The sequence below is a fragment of the Solenopsis invicta genome, chromosome 5 (genome assembly GCF_016802725.1).
Source record: "Solenopsis invicta isolate M01_SB chromosome 5, UNIL_Sinv_3.0, whole genome shotgun sequence".
Taxonomy (NCBI): domain Eukaryota; kingdom Metazoa; phylum Arthropoda; class Insecta; order Hymenoptera; family Formicidae; genus Solenopsis; species Solenopsis invicta.
In genome coordinates, this window is record NC_052668.1 from 10,196,945 (window position 1) to 10,213,842 (window position 16,898).

General features: G+C 31.6%; 1 protein-coding gene across 1 annotated transcript in view; it reads right to left on the reverse strand.

The window, feature by feature from the left end:
• LOC105198599 overlaps window positions 1-16,898 on the reverse strand; it is a 95,172-nt gene that overhangs the window by 54,655 nt on the left and 23,619 nt on the right. The window lies entirely within an intron of this gene.

The following is a 16,898-nucleotide window of genomic DNA, read 5'->3' on the forward strand; positions in this document are numbered from 1 at the left end:
ATATTGGCCAATGTACTCCCAACATAACCAATGTTTCGCCAATGTTAACCAATGTAAAGCCAATGTACTGTGCTACTAGGGACTGTACAAGCCCTTAATAAGTTAAATGAGTTAAATGTGTTCATCCTAATATGGGTATCCGAATCAGGGTGTATATGGCAATGAAGTGACGGACAAACTGACAAAACAAGATACACAAGAGAATCCCGTCGACCAAAGCTATGTTCCGATATAACTATCAGTACTGGTAAAGGTGAAAAATCCATTCCGTTATTGGTACGCAGCGCACTGCGACAGCATCTAGTAATATCAATGACGTCATAAATGGTAGCTATATTGCCACTGTGACTACTGCAGCTTCCAAGTTGAAGTAGCTACAGTGCAATATGGCTACTGCAATGCTGTTCCGAAATACAAAGTTGTAGCAGTGCTGGCAGTAATGCAGTAATATTGGAGTTGTGACATAGTTGTGACAGTGTACTGTCATGACGTCACATTTACTGCACTACCAGTAAAAACGGAACACAACCCAAGTTGCAAGAGTCCCCTCCACGACACGCACGCGCATAGACAAAAGATATATCAAAAACTTTCTAGACCAGGGGCATTTTGGGGGCTATTATGGTTCTTAAAACAAGGTGAAAATTACCAAAGTGAGTAAATTTACTAGAACATTTATAACTTTATTGGTTAACAACTAGTAAATTTGCTCACTTTTGTAATTTTCACCTCGTTTCAGAAATCGTAATAACCCCCTTTGTCTCCTGATCGGAAAGAGTAGTTATCAGCAAGCAAGGCAACTGATGTACCGATCTTCGCCAAGCAGGATTGTTGAGCTCTTGGCGATGAACAGAAAGAGGTTCAGAGTAAGCATTAACTTCCTAACATGTCATGTTGCCCTAAGGGCACATTTTTTTAACCTCAGGCTAACCAAAAGAAATACTAGTTCTATGATGATAAAAGGAAGGACAACACACACATTTTGTGCAACTGTCCTCCATTTGCATTAAAAAATTACAGATCTTTGAGATACTTGTTACTGAAGCCCGAGGACCTGCATGATACAAAAATGTATAGACTATATAGCCTAAGAAAAAACGCTGGAATTGATTTATTCTTAAAGCCAGCTTCGTAGAATAAGTGGAAGGCATAGAGAAACCACAAAGATCTAACAAGGAGAATCCGGCAGTCGTCCATCACCAAATTTTAATAAAATTTTATGGGTATGTAATATTCACTCAAACGTTTACTACAGTAAAGCCGTGAATTGGAATATTCAAGCTTTCTCGAGGAAGAAAAATAGGATTAAAAAAAATAAATAAGTCAGAGGCATTGCATTTGGCATTAAGACGTTGGCTGCTATACTCAGATTTGATTACTGAGGATGATTTTTTTTTATTTAAATCTTATATTTTTAAATTGTTATATATAATTCTTTTTATTTTTATTCTTCATATTCATTTTGTTTTTTATATACAATACAATTTTTTATATACAATACAATTTTTTAAAAATAGACACAAATTGTTTCAAATACATTCAACTGGACAAGGTGTAATTAAATTTTTAAAATATCTTGTTTTTCTTACTTAAATTTCGAAAAAACGCTTACTGTCAGAAATCACTTTGACTGTCGCAAAACATCTCTTTTACTACCACAACTTTAACATGATGTTGTCGTCAACGAAACATTGTCAGCAGTGTCATTACGTTAAAACGCATTTACAGCACATTAAAATTTATTTTTAACATGTATCCATATAAAGATATTTTCATTGTTTCAAATAGCCCCGTGTTCCAAATAGATGGGAATCTCTTATCAATTTTTTCATGAGCGAGAAGTTTTGTATGCTAAGATCTCAAACAAAATAACAAAACCGTTATACTTGAAGACTATTGTGCGTATAACGATTTATTGAAACACTTATTTTGGCATTCTTAAAACAGCCATTATAAATCTTTATTGTAAATAAATTTTTTGTGTTCATGAGAAATTTTAATTTAATTAATAATAGAAGTGCATTTTTAAATTTTTCTTGTTTTTTTTTAAATCAGCGTATTTTAAATTAAATAATTAAAAACAATTAAAAAATTCTATATAACAATTTAAAAATATAAGATTTAAATAAAAAAAAATATTATCCTCAAGGATCGAACTTAAAATTCTGAACGTAGCAGCTAAAGTTTAACGGTGAACGCTACGCTATTGACATCTTTTATTTTCTTTTATATATATATATATATATATATATATATATATATATATATATATATTTCTCGAGAATGGCTAAATATTGCAACTTACGGCTTTATACTGTAGTAAAAGTTTGAATAAATACTCCACTCCCAAGAAATTTTATCAGACTGCATGTAGTCTCGCCCACTATATCACTATTATTACTATTTGTACTTTACTAGCTTCAAAAATTACTTTGAATAATTTATATAGTTTATTTTTTGCATAAAATAATTTAAGAAAAAATTGTATATATTTTTTAGTAATTTTTTCCACAGAATCAATTGGCGCAATTAATTTTTATGTATAACCAATTTTTAATCATTTGTTTATATCAGTTAATTGAATTTTGCAACGTGTTTTTTATGCCAATAATGTCAATTTTTGCGCTTTAATCATATTCCATTTATTATATTTTACTATTTTTGCTGATCTAATCACGGGTCTTAATGGATTAATTGAAATATTTATTAATCGTTTAAGTATTAAATGTTTAATAAATATTTATTAATATTTATTAATCATTTAAGTATTTAATGATATGCAGGATTTGTATTTTTAAATTTGAAATCACAAAGTAAGAAAGAAGATTAAACTTACAATGAGGCGGAAAATGGCGGAAAATTTGGTCTCGGTTTAAAATTTGGCTAAACTGCTATTAACATTTCTGTAAAAGCAGATTGATAGCAGAAATCGAACAGATCTAGCTGTCAGTTTACCTGCTGCTAGTTTGATAGCACCCTTTACTTGTTTATTACAGAAAATCGTAATAATATGTGAAATAAATTATTACTTAATTATTGAATGTTATTATTATAAATCTTATGTATTGTAAATGTATATACTATATATATATATATATATATATATATATATATATATATACATTTACAATACATAAATTAATTGCAAATTATTAATTGCAAGCACAGAGTAAAAGAAAGAACTGCAAATTATTTACTTCAAATTAACCAGATAACCAATTGTGCTAGTACGTTATATGCCCAGCATGTTATATAATCAACAGTGTTGATTGGTGTTATGCAGTAACAGTGTCATCTTGTATTGATAAAGCAGATTATGAGTGCTTTCCAATTGCAATATTCCTAGACACTTTCGTGCATACGGCGACACAAGTTGTATTCCAATTGTCGTAATCGTCGACACAACACTATAATACACATCCGTACTCAGCCCGAAGGCTACTAGTCGGATGTGGAAACTTGTGTTTTTTAGTTCAATTAAATAGTTACTAACCGCGGCAGCTATAAATGAAATCGAAATGATGAAAACACACTTTCAATTATTATCAGGAATAAGACATGGCATAAATTTAAAAAATAATCCTAACTCTATTCGGAACTGTACACATTAACACACATTTTGTTCTAATTGAATCACGCACACCGTTACACTTTGTGCATTTTTGTGTATGTATGTGTTAAGACGTGTTAAGCAATTGGAAAGCACCCAATATTTGCATAGTGCTGTCACAACGTGAGATCAAAACTTAGGATATCTTCAGCATGTCATTCTGGCAATACGCTGGCATTATATGGCTACGGTTTATATTTCGATACTTTGAAGAATTCTTTGATATTTGTTAATTATTAAAGTAAAATTCCTTGTTCTGACATTGATGTAATACATCATGGTTGCTATCTCAATGTTCAACTACATACGAAATATTTTGTTTGACAATTTTTTATTTACAGTCTGTTAAATAACAGCGTGGTCAGCCTTATTCACAACTGGTAAAAGTATCGCTCTCAATTTTTTGTGAGCGATAAAGGACACCTTTGTCTTTGATGCATTTTGAAGAAAGATTTGTTGTTGTTGATTTTTTGTAAAAAAAAAAAAAAAAAACACAAGCGCCATGAGTGCTAAATACGTGACGTGCTACAAGACTATGTATCTGTGCAGCCATCCGAAAGGTCCGAAAATGTCTCGAGATTTTATATGCTTGTTGAGATTGACCAAATTTGTTTGAAGCTATTATATGCTTGTATAGAACATTTATCAGTAAAAATTACGTCACTAAAATTGATGTTCTAGCTCGTGCGCTCAAGCGATCAAGTCACTTTTTTACAAGTTTTTTACATATTACTCAACAGAAGTTCCTTTATTGTACTGCGGCATTTTATGCTATGAGCACGAATATGAGTTTAATACGATATATCTACCATAAACCTTCAATTTCGCTTATCCTTGACGCAGTATTAGGTCAGGATTCCGCGAAAACAAATTTGCGATCATTTTATCATCTTTTTTCTTCAATTTTCCTATTGATCCACGTTACGGTAAATCATCGACAATTTTTGTGATCTTATATTGTTGATACCCACTTCTGCACGAATTGTTTCGACTTTATATATTTAGCAATCGCTTATTGCAACATTTTCGGACCTTTCGGATGGCTGCACAGAAACACAACCTCGTAGTCATGTATTTGGCATTCATGGCGCTTAATGGGTTTTTCTTATAAAAGACAGCAATTGAATTTTTCTTTAAAGTGCATAAGCTTCCTCTATCGACTCACAAAAAATTAAGAGCAATACTTTTACTAGTTGTGAATAAGGCTGATCACGCTCTTATTTAACAGACTGTACACTGCCCGTCATCGATTTGATGAGTTATAGTAGATAGTTAACTTACCGACACCACTGTCTGGCATATAATTGTTTATGTTAAACTATGGCGTCGGTAAGTAAGCCATCTACTATAATCCGTCGAATCGATAACGAGCAGTGTACATATATACATATACAGGATGATTATTAATGACTGTTCCCATTTATATCTATAGGAGCACGCATTTGTAATTTCTAATATAATAATATGTTAAAAATACGTATCCGAGGGTAAATCATGCTCCTATGGTAAAACATGGAAACAGTCATTAATAATTACCCTGTATATCGTGATTATTAATGAATGTTCCCACTTTTTACTATCGGAGCATGGTTTTCCGACGGATACGTATTTCTAACATATTATTATATTAGAAATTACAAATGCGTGCTCCAATAGTAAAAAGTGAGAACATTCATTAATAATCACCCTGTACGTACCAAATTTTTAAAGTATATATAATAATAAGTGCACATAACATTTTGAATAAAAATAATTTTTATTAATTAAATAATTTTTTATTTGCAATATAAAAATATCTCGATAAAAAATATAGTGTTAAGAAAAATTTGCGTACTAGCATAATACCAACATTTTTAGCACAATGTTGATACAACGTATTGAATATTATTAGAGAGAAACCTAAGAACGGTTATACTGACCTTTTTCCTATAATGCTCAAAACGCCCGGCACACTAACGACCTCATCCATTTTACCCAGAATGTGAACTAAAATCACATCTATTTTGCAACACCGCCGATAAAAATGATTCAAGTCTTTGCTAAAATCATATGGCGGAGGTACATACAATGCGGTGCAATAATTCAAAGAGTATAATAAATGGCTGAGTTACCGACGCCATAGTCTAACATAATACAGTATAAATATGCTAGACTATAGCGTCGGTAACTTAGGCATCTATTATACTCTTCAAATTATTGCACCGCATTATACCCCCACTACATAATTTTAGCACAGACTTAAACCATTTTTATCAGTAGTGTCACAAAATAAATGTGATTTTAGTTCAGATTTCTCAGAAAATGGATGAGGTCGTTAGTGCGCCGGGAGTTTCGAGCATATACTGTATATAAATAAACCCAACATTCTGTGAGAGGAGTTGTTTGCGTCATCTAAAGGACAGAACAATACGCAGTAAGGTGCGGAAGGAAAAGAAATTTCCCTCATCAACGTTGTCCACGTTTTCCCTCCAGACCGACAAAGTGACAGAAACAGCACCTTACTGCGTATTATTCTGTCCTTTAGATGACGCGAACAACTTCTCTCACAAAACGCTGGGTCTATTTATATTTAAGTCTATGGTTTCGAACGTTATAAGAAAAGGCCGGCATGGCCTCTCTCAGGTTCTTCTCTGACATAATGTATCAGCACAGTGTTTGCCACGTGCGTAGTTAGCTGGACACAGTAATAGTATACAATTGCACGTATGCATTTATTGTGCGGTCATTCTGCTAACATTTGATTATTTGGGTACCATAGACATAGGATACCTAAACCTAGAGATCCTCGAATTTTTTAAGAGTAGCGGTAAGATTCTGGTAGAAAAAGACACACTTTGTCTGGGACCGCGCATTCTCTCTCGTTAGCACATGCGTACAAAGCATACAGTGTCTGTAAGAGAGAGTTAAAAGAACAACGAGAAATTGTAACAAATACCTGTTTACCACTGTTTACACCAGGCACTTTGATACGTATATTAAGTACTATTTCAATATCAAATTGCTTAATATTTTTTTTCAATCTTCTCTCATAGACACTGTACGTTTTATACACTCATAGTAATTTGTTTTGTCTCTCGGAAAATTTTCCAAACTGAGAAGTCGCAATCTTTCTACATACAGGGGTTGGACAAAATAATATGAACACCTGACATATACATAATATTTATTTATTAATAAGGTGTTCGGCCACCATTTGCTTATAGAACAGCTGCAATTCTTCGGGGAATAGAATTGTAGAGTGTCTGAATAGTTTCCAATAAAATGTTGTCCTATTCTTGTACCAAAGCATCCGCCAATTGCTCAATAATGTTACAGATGGAAATCTGCTCCTTATTCTCTACTCTAAAACTCCCTACAACGGTTCAATTATGTTGAGGTCTGGCGATTGTGCTAGCCAGGGAAGATGTTTGATGATATTTTGATGCTCCTCAAACTAAGACTGAACGTTTTTGGCTGTATGGGCGCATTATCATCTTGGAATATGGCAGTGTTTGGCAGCAGTATACTAGTCATAGTAAGTATTTCATCACTGAGGATGTCAAGATATTCATTCGCAGTAATCTGGCCAGTGATGTGAATGAGAAGACCAGCTGAATACCACGATATAGCCGGCTAAATCATAACGGAACCTCCTCCACTTGACTGTAGGAAGCAGACAGTCCGGATCGTAAGCTTTTATGGGATTCTCCATACATAAACAACCGTTAGTAGGAAACAATGTGAACGATAATTCATCAAACTATACCACATTCTTCCAATCATCAAATGTCTAAGTTTTATGATCGTGGCACCACTTCTTTCGCAGCTTAGCGTTGACTCCGTTATAAGGGGTTTTGCAATTGCAGCCCTTCCATAAATGTTAGCTTTGTGGAGCTTTTGCCGTACTGTTTTTGTCGAATCAGTATTACTCAGGTGAGCGTTGAGTTCTGCTGTCACTTTTGCCGCAGTAGTTTTATATTGTCTGGCATAATCCTTTTTAATGTTCGTCGGTCTGAGTCAATTAACTTTGGATTTCGTCCACTATTCCTCTTTGCCGATGATATTTTACCATGTTTTGTGTATGCTGTCATTACCGTGGATACTGTCGCTCGTGAGACGTTAAACAGTTTAGCTGTTTTTGTCACAGCTCCCATCAAGCACCAACGATTTGCCCTCTTTCGAAGTCTGAGAGATCACATATTTCACCGATCGCTCATTATAACCGTCACAGAACAAAACGTATAATACACTGAAATATAACCGACAAAACCTGCCACGTAAACTGCGCATTACATAAGCGTCGCATTATTTACACGGAAGCAGTGTTGCCAACATGCAACAAACTGTACTATATTGCATGGTATTCACATTATTTTGTCCAACTCCTGTACTTATAGTTCATGATTAACGTAACGACTAATAAGCTTTAGTCGTTACATTAACCCTTAAACACACCAATTCTGTAAAATACGGAAACACATTTTTGGGTCTGGGAGATTTTTTCAACTTTGAGAAGCTATAACTTTGATTACAATCAATATTTTTCTACGATGTTTTTCTTTTATAACAAAAGTTCAAAATCTCAGGAGTGTAACTGCACAATCGGCATTGCCGACAAATAATTTATTGTGAAGTTATAAAAGCAAAACCATTAAGCAAAAATGAGAAATTGGTCAAAAATCTACTTTTCCTTAAAAAAATCATATCTTCGCAACAACAAACATTTAAAGACTTTCAAATACGGCGTTTTAAAGCTAAAGAGTCATATTTCCAAAATAAAATTTGGCAGTCATTTCTTTTAAAAAGTATAATTATGTAACATGGAGAATATGAGGTATTTTTGGGCATCTAAAAATCCACTTTTTAAAAAAAATCATATTTTTGCAACAAAAAACTTTAAAGAATTTTACAATACGGCATTTTAAAGCTAAAGATTTATATTTTAAAAAAAAAATTATATCATTTCTATTAAAAAATGTACTTATGTAACAAGGCAAATATGAGGAATTTTTGATTAAATCGTGTCTAAAATTGAAAATTGATGTGTTTCATGATATATTTCGGAAAAACTCTTTTTTCTACAACATTTTATAGTATTCCAACTTTAAACAGAGTATATGCGAGTAACATCTGCAAATCGACCTGTTCGAACGTATTTTGCCCAGTTTTTTAATGTAAAATACTCACAAAAAAAGTTTCTCTTACACACTATATGGGTCGCATTGACCCTAACAAAACTTTACTGCCGTGCCGTTCGAATTCTAGTTGACCAAAAAAGTTGATTAACTATATCAATTGAAAGAGGAGATTTCAAACTTTTTTTACGTTTTGGTCCGAACCTCCTATCTCATTCCGTTTTCATATAGCAAGCGTTCAAAACTTCATATGGAGTCTCTCAGACCCACTTACGTGTTTAAGGGTTAATCATGAACTGCGAGTATGTAGAAAGATGGTAACTTTTCAGTTTGGAAAATTTTCTGAGGGACAGAATTAGTTACCGTGGATGTATGTATGTGCAAAGAGAGTGAAAACGCACACTCCCAGACATAGTGCGTCTTTTTCTACCCGAATATTACCCCTACTCCTTGATGGCTCAGTCTAGGTATCCTATGTCTATGCTAGGTATATAGTACTTTTTACCCACGGAATATACTCCATATTTTCTTACGCTTGTATTCATTGACTTAATACTTCCAACTTTTCTTGCATTCAACTCAAATTGGATTTTTATTTACGTTTAGCCCAGCCGCTTTTCCGGAATACTTTTCCTACCCGAGTTTGATCTTCTCTCCTCTTCCTCCTTGCTTGAAAATGAAATATGTTAGTCTTCATGTTTATTGCATGAAGTAAGAGAGGAGAAGACTCGATAACTTGTGAGCAGAAAAAGCCCTGATTTGTATACCGAATTGGAGTCTGAAGCTGAAGGAATAATCTAATTTGTACTATTGCACTTCTAATTGAAGGATTTTTCTGTTGGAACACTTTTGCAGAAATTATGTTGAAACAGTTCAGACAAAATTAAAAATTCTCTTATTGCGTGCATATTATATTCCAACAGCAAGATGCGAAAAATATCTTTTACGCCGAAAGAAAAAGAGAAAAAAGTAAATGTGGAGATAAATACAAGTAAAAAAGATTAGTTTTATAAAATAACAATAACAAATATATTCATTTTTTAGTCGTATAAATATGAAAAAAACAGAAGGGAATTGGAGCAAGAGAGGAATAAATATTCAAATATTTACAACAAAGTTTGAGTTTAGTTGAGATACCTTCTTCAAATTAAAGATTTATAAGCAAAAATGAACAATTTTTCGGTTTATGAAAGGCAGAAAATGATTACAGCGTCGAAAAAAAATAGTTATGCTCTCAAAATTGTCTTTCTACGTTAATATTTACATTAATGACAAAATTGTCATTTTCCAAAAAAAAATGTATTAAAGTGAAACAAAAATTAATCAAATTAGCGACATTTTAAAAACTATGAATATACTTAAATTATGAATTGTACATAATACCTTTTCTATCAATTTTAAGTATCAATTGTGAATATTCTATTTTTGTTTATTACAAATGGAAAAAAAAAGAAATTTACAAATTTGCAGTTTACGTTATTTTTAATTTTTTTTTATTTGTTTTATTTACATTTTGGTACTCTCTTTTTTTGATAAGTTTTATTATAATTTTGATGTAAACTGCATTTTGCACGGAGCATACTAAAGATTTTACATCGTTACAACGAATATCATTTGCTTGGCTTAGCTTTAATAATTTTCTTCCTTCATTAATTTTTTTCTTTTTCTACGTTATTGATATTCTTAAATTTTCTGCATAAAAAGACATTTTAGTAATTAAAAAAATCGGATAATTTTGTATTTCTACAATTATAAAAAAATATTACTGTTTTTACTGTGCAAGATTTAAAGAAAAACTGCTTTTTTCGAAGCATCATTTTTTTTCACAGTACACTTACAAATCCAACATTACATCTTTGTAATTTCAATCATACAAGGTGATTATTAGGTGATTATTAATAGTTGAAACAACTATTTACCATAAGAGATGACTTACTTATTTTATTCCATATAAATTACATGGAACGCAATTGGTAAGTCATCTCTTATGGTAAATAGTTGTTCCAACCATTAATTATCACCCTGTGTATATATATTTATTTGAGAATATACCGACAGAGACATCAGATAAAAATTCTTTTAAAGCCGACATACAAATTTCATGCAAAAAGTTAAGTGTGATAAAGTTGATATTGCAAATGGCGTCCAAATTATTAAGCTGTTGCGATCAGCGGACTCCTTCTAATTCAGCGTACAAAACAGGTTCACTTTTCTTTATGGAGTTTAGCCTCCTTCCCTATTATTTTATGCTATTGCCATTCCTATTTTTCACTTTATATCACTGTTATACTACTGTTTTAGCGCAGGACGCTCAATTTCAGGGACGACACTAGTTTGAGAGCATTGAAAGTTTTCGAATGTCATTCCTATATTTAAAAGTATCGTATTACTATTATTATAAAATACTGTTATTCATAATATATTTAACTATAAAATATATCATACATGAATTTTATTATACACATATATACAGTAGACCTACTTAATTTTGGTCCTCTATAATATTTGCATTTTTTTACACGTACTTTTACAAACAAGAATATTGTATCTTTTCCTTTTATAGAATACCCTCACCACAGCACGAATCTACCAATCATCGTGTACGGTTGAAATGCTTGCGATTCCGGGGCGCCTCCCCCCCCTCGGACGGTCAAAAGGATCATCATGGGGTTTTAGCCAGTAAGAATCTGGCATAACCCTCTTCTTTTCCTGGAGAAAGGGGAGTATCCATGATGGATTTCTCCATGTAAAAAAAGGTATTTTATGACTTTGGCATTCCGCTCTTATCGTCCCATAGGGTCAAAGTTAAGGAGCCTCTACTATATACAGGGTGTCCCAGACCAATGCATAAAGATTATCACGATGAGGTAAAAGGGATCAAGATAAATCAAAAAGTCTAATACCATTTTGCGATATTTGCAATAAATTTTGAGTAATAAAATATTAAAGTCAGACGAATGAGAGCGCGCGGAGAGATAAACGGTCGCTCGCCTGAGCCGTAGACCCGCGAGCCTTGGTGCGGGGGCATGAGGGAGCAGTGCGGTGCCAAGCTATTGTTCCCCTCGCCACGCGCCGCTTACCGTAGCCTACAGTTGGGTCTCGGTGAGCGGTTCTGTGGCTCAGGCGAGCGACCGCTTGTCCTCCGTGCGCTTTTATTTGTCTGACTTTAATTGTATTACTCGAAAATTATTGCAAATGGTATTAGACTTTTTGATTTATCTCGATTCCTTCTACCTCATTGTGATAATCTTTATACATTGGTGTGCGTATATACGTTTGTACATATGTGCGTGTGCCTGTGTGCGTATATGTAGCGGGAGGGGATAAATGGAATGTTCCACGTCAAATGAGACAAGTGTCTAAACACAATTCTTGAAGTTGGATACCGACGAGAGACTATTAAAGACCGCTAATCTTACAGGAATTTGTGTGACTTTAAAATTTTTAATGATAAACTAATAATATAGTACTAATTTTATGATTTATTGTTATCCTGATATTTCATAGATACGTTTATGTATTTGTAACTCAAAAATTCTCGATTTTTATTAAAAATTGCAGTTTTAATGTTAACATAATATCCAAGTATAATTATCGACAGAGATACTAACTGATCAAAAAGAATTGAAATTTTGATGCAATATATATGATGTTATTGCATATAAGTATGCATATTTGTTTATAAAGTATTTGTATAATAAAAAAATCAAGATTTGAATAACGTATTACTCAAACACTTGTGTTAACAATCAGGTAGTCAATAACATCATCTCTTTAATTACCGCCGAGCCCTTGAAGCGTGACGGTCACAATTTGGCCAGGGTTGACGGTTTTTAAAAATCTCTCGTCGGTGAGTTGAAATAACATGTATGAATGTTTGAAATTTTTGTCTTTGTATGTAGTCTAAAAAAAAACGTAACTTTTTGGAAAATGTGAAACGACTGCTACAATATGGAGCCTGGAATAAACAAAATTCTTATTGAAAACATTTAATGTACCTATCGATTGACTGCAATGTACTATAAATTTTTAGAAAATTTTTTCTCTCATAGAACTTCGTTCATGTGTGATCAGAAAATTGTTCTATTTTGGAACACAACCTGCATTTACCTATAAGTAACAAGCAGACTTTAAATTTTCTCAAATCACAAATCGAAAACGATCTATAGTCGTTTATTGGATTTTTTAAATTTTCCATCAGTCTTACCAAATTAGCAACATCAATCGTTGACTTAAATTACTCAGACGCTATGTGTCCCACTTAATCCAAAAAGCCCACATTATTTTGGTTTGACAAGAGAACGGTTGGAATTGTTCCTCACCAATTTTGATGAGTTTTAAATACGTAGAACATTACACAATATTAGATTCATATTTTTTTTATCTGCTTATCTCGAGATTTAATGACTGAAATGTTTCCTCAAAACTAATAGAGATTTTGTCGTTTTAAGCGAATGTTTTTGAAACTATGAAGTATATGAAAAATTGTTTCATACATAAGTTTTATAACTTTTTCTTACTCTATATAACAATATATTTACTTTTTTAAAGAAATTGAATTTTTTAAAAACCCCAGATATCGATTTTCATGCAAATCAAATAAATTTTGGAATATTTAACTATATCAAATTTATAATACATGAATTATATGTATGTGTATATTTAAAATTCGTGTATAATACATTTTATATAGTTAAATATATTTAAATTAACTGTGTCTTATAACAATAGAGGAAAAAAAGGTAATATGGCATCCATTTTCATTTTATTAAATAATTTTGTTTAGAATTAATTTTTCATATTGCTGGAATAATTTTATTCGTTAAAGTGTTGTTTAACAGATTCTAAATTTAAAGTAATAAAATATTTATTACTTAGGACGTGAATTATAAAAGTGTGACGCATTGCGTAATCTGTAGAAGAAAAAAAAGTGTAGTATGGCTAGCCTAAAAGTAATTTTTTAAAAATTGGTTTAGTTTTAAAACAGTATTTTGTTTAAAAAAGTATTAATTTTCCATCGTTCAAAATGCGTTCAAAGACTTTAGAGATATTATTATAAATATTATTTTATCTCTGTTTATAACATTAAATAACAAACATATAATGATGTTTCTGAACACTGCTTTTAGAATAACAATCGATTTATCGAAGAAATATTTCGATATGAAAATTTTGTTTAAAAAAATCATATTAACAAAATCCTATTTTATTGTTTAACTTTGCACAACTCAAAAAGTATGTACAGTACAGTGCGTTGCATTGATGCCTGGGGTACCGAGTTTAGGGACCACGTTTCTTTCTTGATTATTTTTATGTTCATGACTGAATGCTGTGGTGATCGTTGACAGCAGCATTTGGTCATGAACGTAAAAATAACTAAGAAAGACACGTGGTCCTAAAAATCGGTACCCCAGGCATCAATGCAACGCACTGTACATACAGCCAAATAAAAAGTTACAGTTAAGTAACAAAAGACACTTGAGTGTATATTGGGAACTATGGCCGGCTCAATAAGGATATTCCACGTCTATGTTCATACTACACTCTCAAATATGAGTGTGTATTATGAACATAGATGTAGAATATCCTTATTAAGACGATTGTAGTTAAAATTTCAATACATTTGTGTGATAATACGCTCAAGTTTGAAAACCATTAAAAAATATATTTGTGTAATTAAATGCTAAAATATACTTTTAAAAAGTTTAGAAGTGCTCAAAAGTAAAAATGCCTTATAACAATTGTTAATACCTGTTGTGTGGCATATTAACGCCGCTAAAAGAACGGCGGGCTACTAATTGAATAATTCCATAAAAAATTGTTAGGATTTATCACCTAATAATGCAGATAATGGGGGTAACTATAGTGTCTATCAGCCATAATACCCTCTTCTCCTCTAATACTTGAATACTAAGAAAGATCCAGATTTAAATTCTGAAAAAAATAATATTTTTTGCATAAATCTTTCCTTTTTCTTAAGTTAGGAATATCTTAAAGAAGCTAGTTAGCATCAGTAATACTTAATTGATTGTCAATTTATTTATGTAACATTGCTTTTCTGATTCAATTAAGAGAATTCTGAAATCTGCTCTGTTTTACCGATTAAACGCAGTAATTTTATAAGAAGTTTTCATACGTATTACTTTTTTATAGATTTTAAAATCCTATTCCAGAATTAAAGTAGAGTGATATGGGATAAAGTGAGACGTGGGGTAAAGTAGGACACCATCAAAATTTCTATGTAATAGTGAGTTTAAAGCAAAACGAAAAACTGTCATCTGTTGCTTATCATGACAGCTCATGTTTTAATTAGCCATTGGAGTTTGTGTACAAACGTTTTGTTACTATACGAGACCGATTTTAAAAGTTATTTTCATAAAGTTTTTCTGATATTCATAATACTCGTGATTTAAGCAAGTTTTTTAAGTGTTCAACAAAGGAAAGTTGTGTGCAGTTATCATTTTTCTATTATTTTTTTAAATAAAAAAAAATATAGAAACTTAACCTAGTTTTGGTAATAAATTCTTTATCGTATAAAAAAAAGTTTTGGTAATGAATGATTGCGTGCAAATTAACATTGTGGGGTAAAGTGGGTTTTTCATGTTTTCTTGAAGGATTAGTGCAAATCAAGTGATTTTATTAATTATTTCGAATGTTATTACTTATACACAAAGAAAATTTAATATTAAATATTACTATAATGTGACAGTAGCTGCGAACCAACAATGAATTATAAGTTTAAATATAGCCATTATAGATAGAGCTATAACCATTATAGATAGAGGGGTTTTATTGCTCTATTTTCAATTATTCATTATTTAAAAGTGTTGATTAAACATAGTAATTTAAATTGGTTGTTATGACTGTTAAATTTCTTTGGTGTCCTTTTTTACCCTATCATTTTTCAAAAGCCCAAAATTTTTCGTTTTTGAAAAATACAAATTAAAATCAAAACTTTAAAAATCTGCAATTATAAAAAATTAGTTTTTTGTCATCTAGTGAAAACAACCATTGATTGTTCAAAAATTCAATTTTTGACACTTCTATGGAGGCAAACAAAAGCCCGTCCCACTTTACCCCACATGGTTCTATATGTATTAATATATGTTTGCAATATAGACTTTATACAGAGAACGGAAAAGGCTTTTTAATTCAGATTCTTTTTATCATTCCTTAAACAAATATGGCGTCCAAAGCTCGTAAATCAAATCGTAACAATACTTATTTAAAGTAATATAATATAAAATCTTTGCAGTCTGTATTATTTCAGAACTTAGCCTTGCTCATAGAATAAATGTAACTGGTTAGATCCATAAGTTAGAACCAATCGTTCGGTGATCAGACTGCATTCCAAAACTGATCGAAAAAATGTTGCAACCTTTTTGCTGCTGACTATACTTATGAAATTGAAATCTCCAAACATGTAAATTACACGAAGAAACAATGTCAACTTTTTAGAATGAAACTTAAATTCCTAATTTAATATAAAAAGTTTATATGAAAATTTGTGTGTGGGCCTGCGATATTAATTTATTAGTACGTTATGATGTACTGATATTTCATAAATCATATGTATTGTTAATCCTATATGTGTATGTCATTCAGTCGTTAAAACTCACGATTTTATTGTAAGAGCTATGTTTGACAACAAACAAAAGTAACGGCGCACAGTTCAAAAGAATTAGAAATTGTATGTAAAGTCACGCAAGAAACATTATTTCAGCACCAAGATCTTACTATGACTGTCTATAGACTTTTCTTGATTTTAATTATATTGTAATATACAAATCAAAATTTTGATTCTAATATTAATTATAGTAGTAGAATACTTTTAAATAAAGTAACACAACTTTTAACTCAACAACTTTTAATGATTTCAGACCCTGTGTCGTGTGTGTGCCTGAGATCGATCATTGTGCGCTATGATATATGATGACAAAACAATGTAGTGAGGAGTAGGAACAACAATAAGCATTGATATCGACATATTACAATTTCAAGCTTAAAAGTGCACATGTTGGATTTGCAGTATTGATTTAAATTATAGAGCTGTTTAATGACATGGAGAGCGACCGCTTCGTTCAGCACTTTAGTATTAGACAGTTTTTTTATTACATTTGATGACGGAAATAATTGATATGAATTAAAATCAATTATTTAACTTTAATTTATAT